This window comes from Piliocolobus tephrosceles, chromosome 10 (assembly GCF_002776525.5).
Source record: "Piliocolobus tephrosceles isolate RC106 chromosome 10, ASM277652v3, whole genome shotgun sequence".
In the NCBI taxonomy this organism is placed as follows: Eukaryota; Metazoa; Chordata; class Mammalia; order Primates; family Cercopithecidae; genus Piliocolobus; species Piliocolobus tephrosceles.
In genome coordinates, this window is record NC_045443.1 from 43160272 (window position 1) to 43175486 (window position 15215).

The 15215-nt window shown below is 40.8% G+C and overlaps 1 pseudogene across 1 annotated transcript; it reads right to left on the bottom strand.

The window, feature by feature from the left end:
• Positions 1-9951: 9951 nt before the first annotated feature.
• On the bottom strand, positions 9952-12072 carry LOC111555279 (annotated as a pseudogene). Its single transcript, XR_002735479.2, has one exon. The product of XR_002735479.2 is annotated as a polyadenylate-binding protein 1 pseudogene (transcript).
• Between the last annotated feature and the right edge of the window lie 3143 nt (positions 12073-15215).

Below are 15215 nucleotides of genomic sequence, written 5' to 3' on the forward strand. Positions count from 1 at the left end.
TATGTTGCCCAGGCTGGTCTGAAACTCCTGGCCTCAAGTGATCCTTCCACCAGGGCCTCCCAAAGTGTTGGGATTACAGATGTGAGCCACCACACCTGACCCCACTGACTTTAATATTCAAATCTCAATGACTCAGAGTCCCCAGAAATCCCAATCTTTCACAATCTCTCCGTCAAATAATCCTCTGAGCCTTGTTAATAAATTACAGTTGATTCTTGCTCTTCATGGTAGTTATGTTCTACAAAGTCACCATAAACACAGAATAAATGAATACTGAACCATTACTCATAGGGTAAATACAGGGTTAAGTACCTGCAAGCTTCTGGTCACAGCATTTCTGTTAACTGCTCAACACATAGCTGCAGTTTTTTTTTTTTTTTTTTTTTTTTGAGATAGGGTCTCACTCTGACACTCAAGCTGGAGTGCAGTGGTGCGATCTCAGCTTACTGCAGCCTCAACCTCCAGGGCTCAGGTGATTCTTCCACCTCAGCCTCCTGAGTAGCTGGGACTATGGGTGTGTGCCACCATGCTATTTTTTTGTATTTTTTTTTTAGAAACGGGGTTTTGCTGTGTTACCCAGACTGTTCTCGAACTCCTGGGCTCAAGCCATCCGCCAGCCTTGGTCCCCCAAAATGCTGGGATTACAGGCATGAGCCACCATGCCTGGCCGTAACCTTGTTTTATGTGTGTTTCTGTTTGAAGATACTGTATATATGTATTTGATTCATTAACAGTGAACTCATGGCTAATAGCACTATAATGCATGCCTGAATAAAATTTATTTAACACAAATACTTTCTCCTTAAGGCACAGCACAGACTTCTTGTGTTAGGAGCACTAGGGCTCTTCAGCTGTAGGCTTGGGGGCTATTTTAAACAATGAAATCACTAAGTAGAAGTACAAAAAATGTAAAACAAAACAAAACAAAAAAAACCATGGTACTAAATAGACTGCAAAGGACACGTTCACAGTATGAGACTTGAAACAAGAAGGCAGAACATCATTTTGTTCAACTTCAACTGAGATGTGCCTGTCCGGCAACTCAAATTTTTTGCTACTCTGCACTTGTTTGCTACGGTCATAAAAACACCATGAGTACTGATTTTGGGTTACAAATAAATTCTAGCAAAGAGGCAAATTTGCAAATACAGAATCTTTCAATAATTAGAATCAATGGTATTTTGAAGGGTAAAGGAAAATGAAGCATCTAAGACAATTCCAAATATTTGGGCTGGATAGATATTGGAGGAATAGTAATAGTAATTTTGAAAGACATTGTGAAAGAAATTGATGCGGTTTGGAGCTTCAGCTCCTTCCCTATTTAAGTTGCTAAAACTTCAGAAATAATCAATGCTTTTGCATATTAGCAACACAACTGAGGTTACAGAATAGCAAAAAATGGAAATTATGTCTGCAGAGAAAAAGGAAATCTAATGTTTAGGGACTTCATTAGTTCATTTAATTTTGGCAAGACAGTTTCTGGATGTGTTTTTGGCTCAATCACTCTGGCTCTCTGATTCACTTTTTATTCTTCTTCAGAAAATCTGGTGCAGTTTATTTCTCTAGAAATCTTTTGAAATTTAAGTATTTTTAAAATATAAAGTATAGAAAATGATATAACTATGTATGTACTGTTGTGGTTATCTATTGCTGCCTAAAAACCATCTCCAACATTAGTGACTTAAAAAAACAATTGTGCTTGTAATATAGTGGGTCGGGAATTCTGGCAGGACACAGAGGGGTTGGGTTGTTTGATAGTGCTTCAGCTTGTTTGTCAGTGGCTCATACCACTTTAGAGGTTGGAACAGTTTAGCTGAGGCTGTATGTCTGGGAACTCAATTTTATCTTTCATTTGGGTTCCTCACTTCTTCTCAGGTTGCATCTGCTGGGCCTGGAATGTCTAAGATGACTTTTCTGTTAACTCTCTTGAATCCTGGGCTAGGGTGGTTGGGAACAGCTGAGACTGTGTGGACATTTCTTTCTCTGTCTCCCTTGTATACTTCTCTCTACATGGCTGACTTGGACTTCCTTGCAGTATGGTGATCTCAGAGTAGTCAAACTACCTAAAGGGAATATTCTAGGAGACAAAAGTAGAAACTATCAGTCTTAAGGCCTTGTCCTGGAAACAGATACAGTGTTACAATCACTGTATTCTATTGGTCAAAGCAATCACAGAGCCACCCAAGGTCAAGAGGAAGGGAAGGGACCCCCATCTCTTGAAGGGAGGAGTGTTATTTTCATTTTTTATTTATTTTAATATTTTTAGAAATATATTTATTTTATTTATATTGGTTTTTAAAATTTTACTTTAAGTTCCAGGATACATGTGCAGAACATGCAGGTTTGTTACATAGATATACGTGTGCCATGGTGGTTTGCTGCACCTACTAACCTGTCCTCTAAATTCCCTCCCTTTGCCCCCCACTCCCCGACAGGTTCTGGTGTGTGATGTTCTCCTCCTGTGTCCATTGTTCTGTGTTCTCATTGTTCAACTCCCACTTATCAGTGAGAACATGCGGTATTTGGTTCTCTGTTCCTGTATTAGTTTGCTGAGGATGATGGCTTCCAGCTTCATCCATGTCCTTGCAAAGGACATGATCTCATTCCTTTTTATGGCTGTGTAGTATTCCATGGTGTATATGTACCACATTTTCTTTTTTCTTTTGTCAAGTCCTAACCCGTCAACTACAATTTTCTTTATCCAGTCTATCATTGTTGGGCATTTGGGTTGGTTCCAAGCCTTTGCTATTGTGAACAGTGCTGCAATAAACATATATGTGCATGTGTCTTTATAGTAGAATGATTTATATTCCTTTAGGTGTATGCCCAGTAATGGGATTGCTGGGTCAAATGGTATTTCTGGTTCTAGATCATTGAGGAATTGCCATCCTGTGTTCCACATGGTTAAACTAATTTACATTCCCACCAACAGTGTAAAAGCGTTCCTATTTCTTCACAGTCTCGCCAGCATCTATTGTTTCTTGACTTTTTAATAACTGTCATTCTAACTAGTGTGAGATGGTATCTCATTGTGGTTTTGATTTGCATTTCTCTAATGATCAGTGATGTTGAGATTTTTTTCATGCTTCTTGACCATGTAAATGTCTTCTTTTGAGAAATGTCTATTCATGTCCTTTGCCCACTTTTTGATGAGGCTGTTTGTTTTTTTCTTGTAAATTTGTTTAAGTTCCTTGTAAATTCTGGATATTAGACCTTTGTCAGATGGGTAGATTGCAAACATTTTCTCTCATTCTGTAGGTTGCCTGCTCACTCTGATGATAGTTTATTTTGCTGTGCAGAAGCTCTTTAGTTTAACTAGATCCCATTTGTGAATTATGGCTTTTGTTGCAATTGTTTTTGGCATTTTTGTCATGAAGTCTTTGCCCATGACTATGTCCTGAATGGTATTGCCTAGGTTTTCTTCTAGGGTTTTTGTGGTTTTGGATTTTACATTAAAGTCTTTAGTCCATCTTGAGTTAATTTTTGTATAAGATATAAGAAGGGGTCCAGTTTCTGTGTTCTGCATGTGGCTAGCCAGTTTTCCCAGCACCATTTATTGAATAGGAGATCCTTTTCCCATTGCTTGTTTTTGTCAGGTTTGTCAAAGATCAGATGATTGTAGATGTATGGTGTTATTTCTGAGGTCTCTGTTCTGTTCCATTGGTCTATATATCTGTTTTGGTACCAGTACCATGCTGTTTTAGTTACTGTAGCCTTGTAGTATAGTTTGAAGTCAGGTAGTATGATGCCTCCAGCTTAGTTCTTTTTACTTAGAATTGTCTTGGCTATATGGGGTCTTCTTTGATTCCATATGAAATTTAAAGTAGTTTTTTCCAATTCTGTGGAGAATGTCGATGGTAGTTTGATGGGAATAGCATTGTGTCTATAGATTACTTTGGGCAGTATGGCCATTTTCATGATGTTGATTGTTCCTATCCATGAGTATGAAATGTTTTTCCATTTGTTTGTGTCCTCTCTTATTTCCTTGAGCAGTTGTTTGTAGTTCTTTTTGAGGAGGTCCTTCACATTCCTTGTTAGCTGTAATCCTAGGTATTTTATTCTCTTTGTAGCAATTGTGAATGGGAGTTCATTCATGATTTGGGTCTCTGCTTGTCTGTTGTTTGCATAAAGGAATACTTGTAATTTTTGCACATTGATTTTGTATCCTGAGACTTTGCTGAAGTTGCTTATCAGTTTAAGGATTTTGGGGCTGAGATGATGGAGTTTTCTAAATATAAAATCATGTCATCTGCAAACAGAGACAATTTGACTTCCTCTTTTCCTATTCGAGTATGCTTTATTTCTTTCTTTTGCCTGATTGCCCTGGCCAGAACTTCTGTTGAATACAAGTGGTGAGAGAGGGCGTCCTTGTCTTGTGCCAGTTTTCAAAAGGAATGCTTACAGCTTTTGACCATGCAGTATGATACTGGCTGTGGGTTTGTCATAAATAGCTCTTATTATTTTGAGTTATGTTCTATCAATACCTAGTTTATTGGGAGTTGTTTTTTAAACATGAAAGGCTGTTGAACTTTATCAAACGCCTTTTCTGCATCTATTGAGATGATCATGTGGTTTTTGTCTTTGGTTCTGTTTATATAATGGATTATGTTTATTGATTTGCATATGTTGAGCCAACCTTGCATCCCAGGGATGAAGCTGACTTGATCATGCTGCATAAGTTTTTGATGTGCTGCTGGATTCAATTTGTCAGTATTTTATTGATGATTTTCACATTGATATTCATCAGGGATATTGGCCTGAAGTTGTCTTTTTTTGGTTGTGTCTCTGCCGGATTTTTGTATCAGAATGATGCTGGCCTCATAAAATGAGTTAGGGAGGAGTCCTTCCTTTTCAATTGCTTGGAATAGTTTCAGAAGGAATGCTACCAGCGCCTTTTTATACCTGTGATAGAATTCGGGTGTGAATCCATCCATTCATGGGTTTTTTTATGGTTTGTAGGCTATTAATTACTGCCTCAATTTTAGAACTTGTTATTAGTCTATTCAGGGATTCACCTTCTTCCTGAATTAGTCTTGGGAGGGTGTATGTCCAAGACTTTATCCATTTCTTCTAGCTTTTCTTGTTTATTTGCACAGAGGTGTTTATAGTATTCTCTGATGTTAGTTTGTATTTCTGTGGGGTCAGTGGTGATATCCCCTTTATCATTTTTTATTGTGTCTATTTGATTCTTCTCTCTTATCTTCTTTATGAGTCTGGGTAGTGGTCTATCTATTTTGTTATTTTTTCCAGAAAACCAGCTCCTGGATTCATTGATTTTTTTTGGAGGGTTTTTCTTGTCTCTAGCTCCTTCATTTCTGCTCTGATCTTAGTTCTTTCTCCTCTTCTGCTAGCTTTTGTATTAGTTTGCTCTTGCTTCTCTAGCTCTTTTAATTGTGATGTTAGGGTATTGATTTGAGATCTTTCTAGCTTTCTGATATGGGCATTCAGTGCTATAAATTTCCCTCTTAACACTGCTTTAGCTGTGTCCCAGAGATTCTGGTACATTGTCTCTTTGTTCTCATTGGTTTCAAAGAACTTCTTGATTTCTGCCTTAATTTCATTATTTACCCAGGAGTCATTTGGGAGCAGGCTGTTCAATTTACATGTAATTGTGTGGTTTTGAGTGAGTGTCTTAATCCTGAGTTCTAATTTGATTGCACTGTGGTCTGAGAGGCTGTTATGAGTTCAGTTCTTTTGCATTTGCTGAGTGTTTTACTTCCAATTATGATTCTGATTTTAGAATAAGTGTCATGTGGTACTGAGAAGAATGTATATTCTGTTGATTTGGAGTGGAGAGTTCTTTAGATGTCTATTAGGTCCACTTGATCCAGAGCTGGGTTCATGTCCTGAATATCCTTGTTAATTTTCTGTCTTGTTGATCTGTCTAATATTGACAGTGGGGTGTTAAAGTCTCCCGCTATTATTGTGTGGGAGTCTAAGTCTCTTTGTAGGTCTCTAAGAACTTGTTTTATGAATCTGGGTGCTCTTGTATTGGGTGCATATATATTTAGAATAGTTAGCTCTTCTTGTTGAATTGTTCCCTTTACCATTATGTAATGCCTTTCTTTGTCTTTTTTGATCTTTGTTCATTTAAAGTCTGTTTTGTCAGAGACTGGGAGTGCAAGCCCTGCTTGTTTTTGCTTTCCATTCTCTTGGTAAATTTTCCTCCATCCCTTTATTTTTGAGCCTATGTGTCTGCCTGTGAGATGGGTCTCCTGAATACAGCACACTGATGGGTCTTGACTCTCTATCCAATTTGCTAGTGTGTGTCTTTTAATTGGGGCATTTAGCCCATTTGCATTTAAGGTTAGTATTGTATGTGTGAATTTGATCCTATCATCATGATGCTATCTGGTTATTTTGCACACTAGGTGATGCAGTTTCTTCATAGTGTCATTGGTCTTTATATTTTGGTGCATTTTTGCAGTGGCTGATACTGGTTTTTCCTTTCCATATTTAGAGCTTCTTTCAGGAGCTCTTATAAGGCAGGTCTGGTGGTAATGAAATCCCTCAGCATTTGCTTATCTGGAAAGGATTTTATTTCTCCTTTACTTATGAAGCTTAGTTTGGCAGGATATGAAATTCTGGGTTGAAGATTATTTTCTTTAAAAATGGTGAATATTGGCTCCCAATATCTTCTGGCTTGTAGAGTCTGCTGAGAGTTCTGCTGTTAGTCTAATGGGCTTCCTTTTGTAGGTGACCTGGCCTTTCTCTCTGGCTGCTCTTAACATTTTTTCCTTCATTTTGACCTTGGAGAATCTGATGATTATATGTCTTGGGGTTGATCTTCTCATGGAGTATCTTAGTGGAGTTCTGTGTATTTCCAGAATTTCCCTGTTGGCCTGTCTTGCTAGGTTGGGGAAGTTCTCCTGGATAACATCCTGAAGTTTGTTTTCCAGCTTGTTTCCATTCTCCCCATCTCCTTCAGATATTCCAATCAATCAGAGGTTCTGTCTTTTCATAAAGTCCCATATTTCTTGGAGGCTTTGTTCATTCCTTTTCATTCTTTTTTCTCTAGTCTTATCTGCATGCCTTATTTCAGCAAGTCAGTCTTCAAACTCTGACATCCTTTCTTCCATTTGGTTGATTCAGCTATTGATACTCGTGTATGCTTCACAAACTTCTCATGCTGTGTTTTTCAGCTCCATCCGGTCATTTATGTTCCTCTTTAAACTGGTTATTCTAGTTAGCAGCTCCTCTAACCTTTTGTCAAGGTTCTTAGCTACTTTTCATTGGGTTAGAACATGCTCCTTTAACTGAGTGTAGTTTTTTATTACCCATCTTCTGAAGCCTATTTCTATTTATGTTAATTCATCCATCTCATCCTCCATTCAGTTCTGCGCCCTTGCTGGAGAGACATTGTGATCATTTGGAGGAGAAGAGGCAGTCTGGCCTTTTGGGTTTTCAGTGTTTTCTGTTGATTCTTTCTCATGTTTATGAGTTTGTCTAGTTTCTGTCTTTGAGGCTGTTGACCCTTCGATGGTGTTTTTGTGGGGGCTTTTATTGTTTTGTGGGGGCCTTTGTTGATGCTGCTGTTGTTGCTTTCTGTTTGTTAGTTTTTGTTTCAATGGTCAGGGCCCTCTTCTATAGGGCTGCTGCTGTTTGCTGGGTGTTCACTTCAGGCCCTATTCATCTGGTTTGCTCCTGCACCTGGAGATGTCACTCAAGGAGGCTGAAGAACAGCAGAGATGGGTGCCTGTTCCTTCTTCTGGGATCTCTGACCTTGACAGGCACCAACCTGATGCCAGTAGGATCACTCCCCTATAGGGTGTCTGACAACATCTGTTGGAGAGTCTCACGCAGTTGGCTGGCACAAGGAACAGAACCTGTTTAACAAAGCACATTGACTGTCCCTTGATGGAGGTGGGTGTGCTTCACTGAAGGGAACCCCGCTTGTCTGGGCTGCCTGGATTCCTCAGAACTACCAGGAGAAAAGGCTAAGTCTGCCGATACCCAGAGACTGCGGCTACTCCTCCCCTTAGGGACTCAGGCCCAGGGAGATCTGGGTTCTGTCCCTGAGCCTCTGGCTGGAGTTATTGGAGTTCCTGCAGGGAAGCCCCACCCAGTGAGGAAGGATGAGTCAGGGTCAGTGTCATGTGCGTCCGTCCGTGTGAAGAGACCATCAAACAGGCTTTGTGTGAGCAATAAAGTTTTTAATCACCTGGGTGCAGGCAGGCAGTGAAGGGAGATAAGGGTGGGGCTGTTTTATAGGATTTGGGTAGGTAAAGGAAAATTATAGTCAAAAGGGGGTTGTTCTCTGGCACACAGGAGTGGGAGTCATAAGGTGCTCAGTGGGGGAGTTTTTGAGCCAAGATGAGCCAGGAAAAGGACTTTCACAAGGTAATGTCATCACTTAAGGCAAGGACCAGCCATTTTCACTTCTTTTGTGTGGAATGTCATCGGTTAAGGCAGTTAAGGCAGGCGGGACAGGGCATTTTCACTTATTTTGTGATTCTTCAGTTACTTCAGGTCATCTGGGCATATACGTGCAAGTCACCTGGGATGTGATGGCTTGGCTTGGGCTCAGAGGCCTGACAGGCCTGAAGGGGCACTCTGGCAGCAGAGTGCCACAGTGCATAGACACAGCCAGTGTGTTGGGCTGTAGGGGACACGCCTTGGGAACCTTCAGCTTCCCTGGCTCCAGCAGAGGAAAAACGTGGCCTGGAGCTATAGAGATAAATGCTGCCCTTCCCCTGCCCAGGGAGCTTAGAGTGTTAGGCAGTTGTGAGTCCCCGTGCTGGCTGCTGCCCCTCCCTCAAGGAGTTTAAATGACTTAGACAGCAGGCAGCCACAGCTGTGGTGCTGGTTGCCCCTCCCCCCAGGAGCTTGGTAGGCTTAAGTAGATTCCAGCTGAGAAGCTGTTCAGAACCTGCGCGGCTCCAGGTTTGGGATGCTGGGTCCCGGTGGCATGGGTTTATGAGTGATATCTTCTGATCCGTGGGTTGCACAGTTCTGTGGAAAAAGCACAGTTTCCCCAGTTGGGTAGTGCACTGACGCACCACCTCCCTTGGCTGGGGAGTGGGGGCTTCCTCACCCCGTGTAGCTCTCAGGTGGGCCGCCACACTACAAGGCTGTTCCTTCATCCCCATAGATCACGTCAGTCCCCTTGTTGGTTCTGACTGGATACCTTGGTTGCCGGTGAAGGATTCACACACTTACGGTTTTTTCTGATGGGAGCCTCTGATCGCTGCTGTTTCTAGTTGGCCATATTGGCCCTGCCCCCACTGAGTGACTATTTTTAATACACCACGTGTACCCACTGCTCAGATTGAACAGATGTTAACATCTTGGCCTTATTTCTTCAGATCTTTCTCCCAAGGAAATGAAATATTATAGATAGAGCAAAAGTCCCATTTCTCCAACCCATCACTCTCTCCCCAAAGGTAATCCATTTCCTGAAGTTATTGTCTATCAGTCCCATGCGTTGATACACAACTTCATCTAGCCAGAAACAATATATATTAGAGTTTTGTATGTTTTAAATCTTTGCATATATAATGACTTACAGCTCAAATTTACTTGTAACTCTCTATTTTCACTAAACATTATGTTTTTGAGGTTTATCCATATTTCTACATGTAGTTGTGGTTCATTTACCTGTTGAATAGTATTATTTTGCATGATAAACTGTCATTTATCTATGGTTTATCACACACACACACACACACGCACACACACACACACACACACACTTTCTCTTATTTTTTTTTTTTTCCACTAAGGAATTTTTATTAAAGCAAGAATTTTATAATCCAAATTACATTTCCTTGCTCAGTTATCAATTCTGTTACTTAAAACAGAACTGACATTTTGAGTTATTCCACAGTAAAGAATTACAAAATTAAAGAAAGGAATGCTTTAAATTTTTGTACTTTGCTGAAAATTCTTTTTCCCAGGGTCTATAAAACATTAATTTGTTTTTATATTTTACTATTGTTTTGTGTGTGTGTGTTTTTTTTTAAATCAATAAGTAATCTAGGACTAGCATTATGTTTGCTAGACCTGGCATTTGCTCGGTACATAAGGTTCAAAGTTTCCTTTCCTTTTTTTATTTGTTTTATATTTTGCAATGTCTTTTTTTCCATAATATTTAAGTTTTTCGATGTTTAGATATTTTTCTTCGGTGAAGCACAAGTTTCTTTTCGTGGTCCCTGATCAATTGTAAACAGTTGGAACACCGGTGGCACTGTTAACTACTTTCTGGGCAGCCTCTTTAGCTTGGTGGGCTTGTAGTACAGCTACAGCTTCATCAACCTTAGAATGGAGTGACTCAGGAGACTCGAGCCTATGAAGAAGTTCTGAATTACCAATCTCCAACAACATGCCAGTGATTTTACCGGCAAGAGTAGGGTGCATGGCTTGAATAAGAGGAAACAGCCATTCACCCAACATTTGCTTTTGCTCTTGAGGAGGGGCAGATGCCAACATGGAAGCAGTCAAAGGTTCCTGACCTTGTACATGAACAGCAGGCTGTTGCATTGTAACTTGTGGCTGTGCATTAAGATGTTGCTGAGGACTGCGAACTCCTGCAGCATATTTATACTGTGGAATGGTGCGGACAGCAGGAGTAGCTGCAGCAGCTGCAGCTGCAGGAGGTGGACCCATTGTCTGTGTTGATGTGTTAGCAACACGCTGTGTTGACATGACTCCTGGAACCTGTGAAGAAGCTGGTCTCATAGTACTAAATGGTGGTCTAGGAGCAGCTGGGCGGATAGCACAGGGCATATTTTGGAATGGATGAGGTCTGGCACCCTGAGCAGTCCAGCGAGGACTTGGTCTTAGTTGAGCAATTTGGCTAGGAGGATAGTATGCAGCACGGTTCTGAGTCTGTGGGATAGCTGCCATGAAGTAACCTGAAGGAGGTGCTGGCTCGTAAGGGTTGATGACAGGGTTGGGCACAGCTCATACACTTGCCATTCTCTGCATATACTGGTTAGTGAGGTGAGCCTGGCGCTCTTCTTTGCGCTGAGCTAAAGCTACATACAATGGCTTTGTGGCCACAATTCTACCCTTCATTTCTGTAACTGCTTTAGTGGCTTCTTCTGGGGAGGAGAAACATACAAAACCAAACCCTTTGCTGCGACCACCCTCCATCATAACCTTTGCACTAGTGATTGTACCAAATGGAGAAAACTCTTTCCGGAGACGTTCATCATCAATACCATCATCAAGATTTTTCACATAAAGATTAACACCCTGGTATCTGGTGATCCTATCTTGCTTCATCTGTTCAAATTTGCGCTTAAGTTCCGTCTGCCCGTCCACCTTTTTCTGAGCTCGACCAACGTAAATTTGTTTTCCATTGATCTCCTTTCCATTCATCTCATCCACAGCTTTCTGTGCATCTTCATGCCTTTCAAACCTTACAAATCCAAATCCTTTGGATTTTCCACTTTCATCAGTCATTACTTTCACACTTAAGGCAGGCCCAAACTTGCCAAAGAGATCCTTAAGGCGCTCATCATCCATGTCTTCTCCAAAATTCTTGATGTAAACATTAGTGAATTCTTTTGCCCTAGCTCCAAGTTCAGTTTCTCATTCTTTACGAGACTTAAATCGTCCAACAAATACTTTGGGATCATTTAGGAGCATTCCATTCATTTTTTCAATAGCTGGTTCAGCTGCTTCCTGCGTCTCAAAGTGTACAAATCCATAGCCCTTGGAACCATTTTCATCACAAACCACCTTACATGAAAGGATGTTACCAAAAGCAGAATATGTATCATACAGTGCTTTATCATCAATGGATTTGTCCAGATTTTTAATGAATATGTTGCCTACTCCACTTTTGCGAAGTGATGGATCACGCTGAGACCACATGATGCCTACTGGTTTGCCCTTTATAACATCAAAATTCATGGTGTCCAAAGCACCCTCCGAGTCCCCCTGCTGCTGGAAGTTCACATAGGCCTAGCCCAAGGAGCCGCGGGTGATCATATCCTTGCAGACCCGGATGGAGAGGATGGGCCCTGCGGGGCTGAACTTCTGGTAGAGCATCGCCTGGGTCACGTCTGGGTGGAGGTCCCCCACGTAGAGCGAGGCCATGGGGTAGCTGGGGGCGCTGGGGTTCATCTCCGCACAGCTGCCCGCAGGGCCACAGGCCCGCCACCTTTCCGTGAGAGGAGGAGAGCGAGTGCAGGGCTGGGGGCCGGAAGGGGGCGGGGGGGGGGGGGGGGGGTGGTTAGGGAGCGGGAGCAAGCGCAGAGGGACAAAAAACAACCTGAATTGAAAACTACTCAACCGCGGCAGAACTGGGTCGATCCACTGCCGCTGGTTGCCGGCTGCCGGCGGGGAGGGAGGGTGGCAGTGTCGGGTCTGGGCAGCGGGAAGGCCTCCGTCTCTTGGTTCCTTCTTGGAGCTGCTGCGGGGCGGCGGGCGGGCGGGTGGGTCTCGGCTGCTTCACCGGGTTATTTTATAAAGGAGGAAGAAAAAAAAATAAAAGTCTCCGCCGGGGGAGACGCGGATTTTTTGTAAATTTTTGGGGGGTTTTTAAAAAGATTTTTTTAGATTTTTTTAGGATTTTTTAATAATAAATGTGTGTTCCGAGCCCGGAGCACACACTCCGCGCACTCGGCACTAACCGCCAGGGAGAAGGGGCCACTTTCTCTTATTAAAGAAATGTTGCAGCAAACACCTTGTACAGGTCTCTTACTGGGCACAAGTATTAGAATTTCTCTAGGACTCTGTCCAGTAAGGGAATCATTGGCTACTTAGCACTTGAAATGTATGTGGCTAGTCAGATTGAATGTGTTCGAATCATAAAATGAATGCCAAATTTTGAAGACTTGGTACAAAAAGTACATTAAATTCCTTATTATTTTAAAAATATTGATTATGCATTGAAATGATATTTTGAATATATTGATCTAAATAAAAATATTAAAATTTATTTCACTTGTTTCTTTTTACCTTTTTAATGGAGTTACTAGAAAATTTAATATTGGATATGTGGTTCACTTTGTATTTCTAGTGAGTATATGATTAAAAGAAAGAGTTTTCCTTTTCAGGTTCACTAGATATTGCCAAATTGCTCTCTCAAGTAGTTGCCCCAGTGTACTTCTCCCCAGCTATGCACTGTAAGAGTTCCCATTTCCAATGTCCTCTCCAACCCTTGTCATCAGCCATCAACCTTTGCCAGTCTGATAAGGTGTGAAACGGTATCTTATTGTTGCTTTAAGTTTCATTTCTCTGATTACTAGTGAAGTTAGGAACTTCTCATACACTTATTGTCCATTTTCCTAGTGATGGTTTTGCCTTAAAGTCCATTTTATCTGGTTTTGATATAGCAGGACTACCTTTTTTTGGATTACTCTTTGCCAGGTTTATTGTCTGCCTCTTCGTGTTCTTATGTTTTGAGTGTGTATCTTATAAACAGTGTAGAGGTATATATTTTTACAATGTAGTCTTATAATCTATATTTTAAGCAAAAAGTTTAGTCCATTTGTGTATACTTTGATTATTGAAATTGACTATTGACTATATGTATTTAATTTCTGCCCCCTTAATTTCACTTCCTGTTTATGATTTTTTAAAAATTTGCTTTCCCCCATTCTTTCTTCATTCTCTTGAAATGAATTTTCTGTATCTATTTCACCACTCTCTTTTTTTCCTTTATTAATTTGGAAGTTATACATTCTATGTCTTATGTTTTATTTATCACTCTGAAAATTTTAGCATAGTTGATGTATTTGTCAGGATTCTCTAGAGGAAAAGAAGCAACAGGGTATATGTACATATAAAGGGAGTTTATTAGGGAGAATTGGCTCAGACAATTAAAAGATGAAGTTCCACTATAGGTCATCTGCAAGCTGGAGAAAGAGAGAATCCAGTAGCATGGCTCAGTCCAAGTCTGAAAGCCTCAAAACCAGGAGAGCCAACAGTGTAGCCTTCTTTCTGAGGTTAAAGGCCAGAGAACTAGGGGAAGGGACTTCTGATGGATGTCTCAGAGTACAAAGGCCAAACAACTTGGAGGCTGATGTCCAAGGGCAGAAGAGGAAGCCAAGTGTCCAGCATGGCATGGGAAGAGAGAGAGACTGGGAAGACTCAGCAGCAAGCTGCTTATCTCCCTTCTTCCACCTGCTTTGTTCCAGCTGTGCTGGCAGCCAATTGGATGGTGCCCACTCACGCTGAAGGTGGATCTTCCTCTCCCACTCCATTGACTCAAATGTCAATCTCCTCTGGTAACACCCTCGCAGACACACCAGGAACAATGCTTCTTCAGCCATCTAGGCATCCCTCAATCCAGTAGAGTAGACACGTAATATTAACCATCACAGTTGACTTAATTTCTAATGTTATCAAAATCTCTACTCAACTCCTGGAAAGATACAAGAACTCCCTTTAGGCTACTGTGGTTTTTATTTATTTTCATTATGTTTCCATATCCCCTAAATTAGTCATTATTGATACTATTCTATGTAGTCTATCATTATTTTGATTAGTTAGATGTTTAACAATTTATTTGTTCATAATTGCTTCTTGCCTTCCACTCCATCCTTTTGGATTCAACTTTCCACTTTCTAAAACATATCATTTAGTAATTGTTTTGCAAGGGTCTACAAACAGTAAACTCTTTAGTCATAGTTGTCTGAAAATTTCTTAATTTCTCAGTCAATCGTGGGTACTTTAGATATATAGAGAATTCAAGGTATACAGATTTTTTTCTCCTTTGGCACTTTCAAGATACTTTTTCGTTGGCTTCTTGCATTGCATTAGGGTGAGCAACTTGTCTCAGTTTATGAAGACTTTCCTGGTTTCAGCACTAAAAAGTCCAGAGACCTTGAAATCTTCTCAGTCTCAGTAAAACTAGAATTGTTGGTCATCCCACCTTAAATGTTGCTGCTGATAAATCTAATTGTCTAATTTTTGTTTCTTGTAAGTAAGATGTATTTCTTTGTTGTTTTTCCTTTTAATATTTTCTCTTTCACTTTAGCATTGCATTAAGTTGGCTGCCAGTATGCCAGGAACTAGGCAGAGGGAGGGGCTAAAAGTGAGGGCATCTCCCTTTGCAGTATGTAAACTTTCTTTCAATTCTTCTGTTTTCAGCATGTGTCCTCAGTATTGCCTGGTGTCCACAAGTCCAGACTTGTCTGGTTTAACTTGCACTCTTCTGCCTGTTGAATTAGAAGTAGCCACTTGGCTAGTTGGGTGTTAGAAGAGTATTTGGGGGATTTAATCTTACTTTTTAAAGATTTCCAGCCAATTCTTCTTTGGTC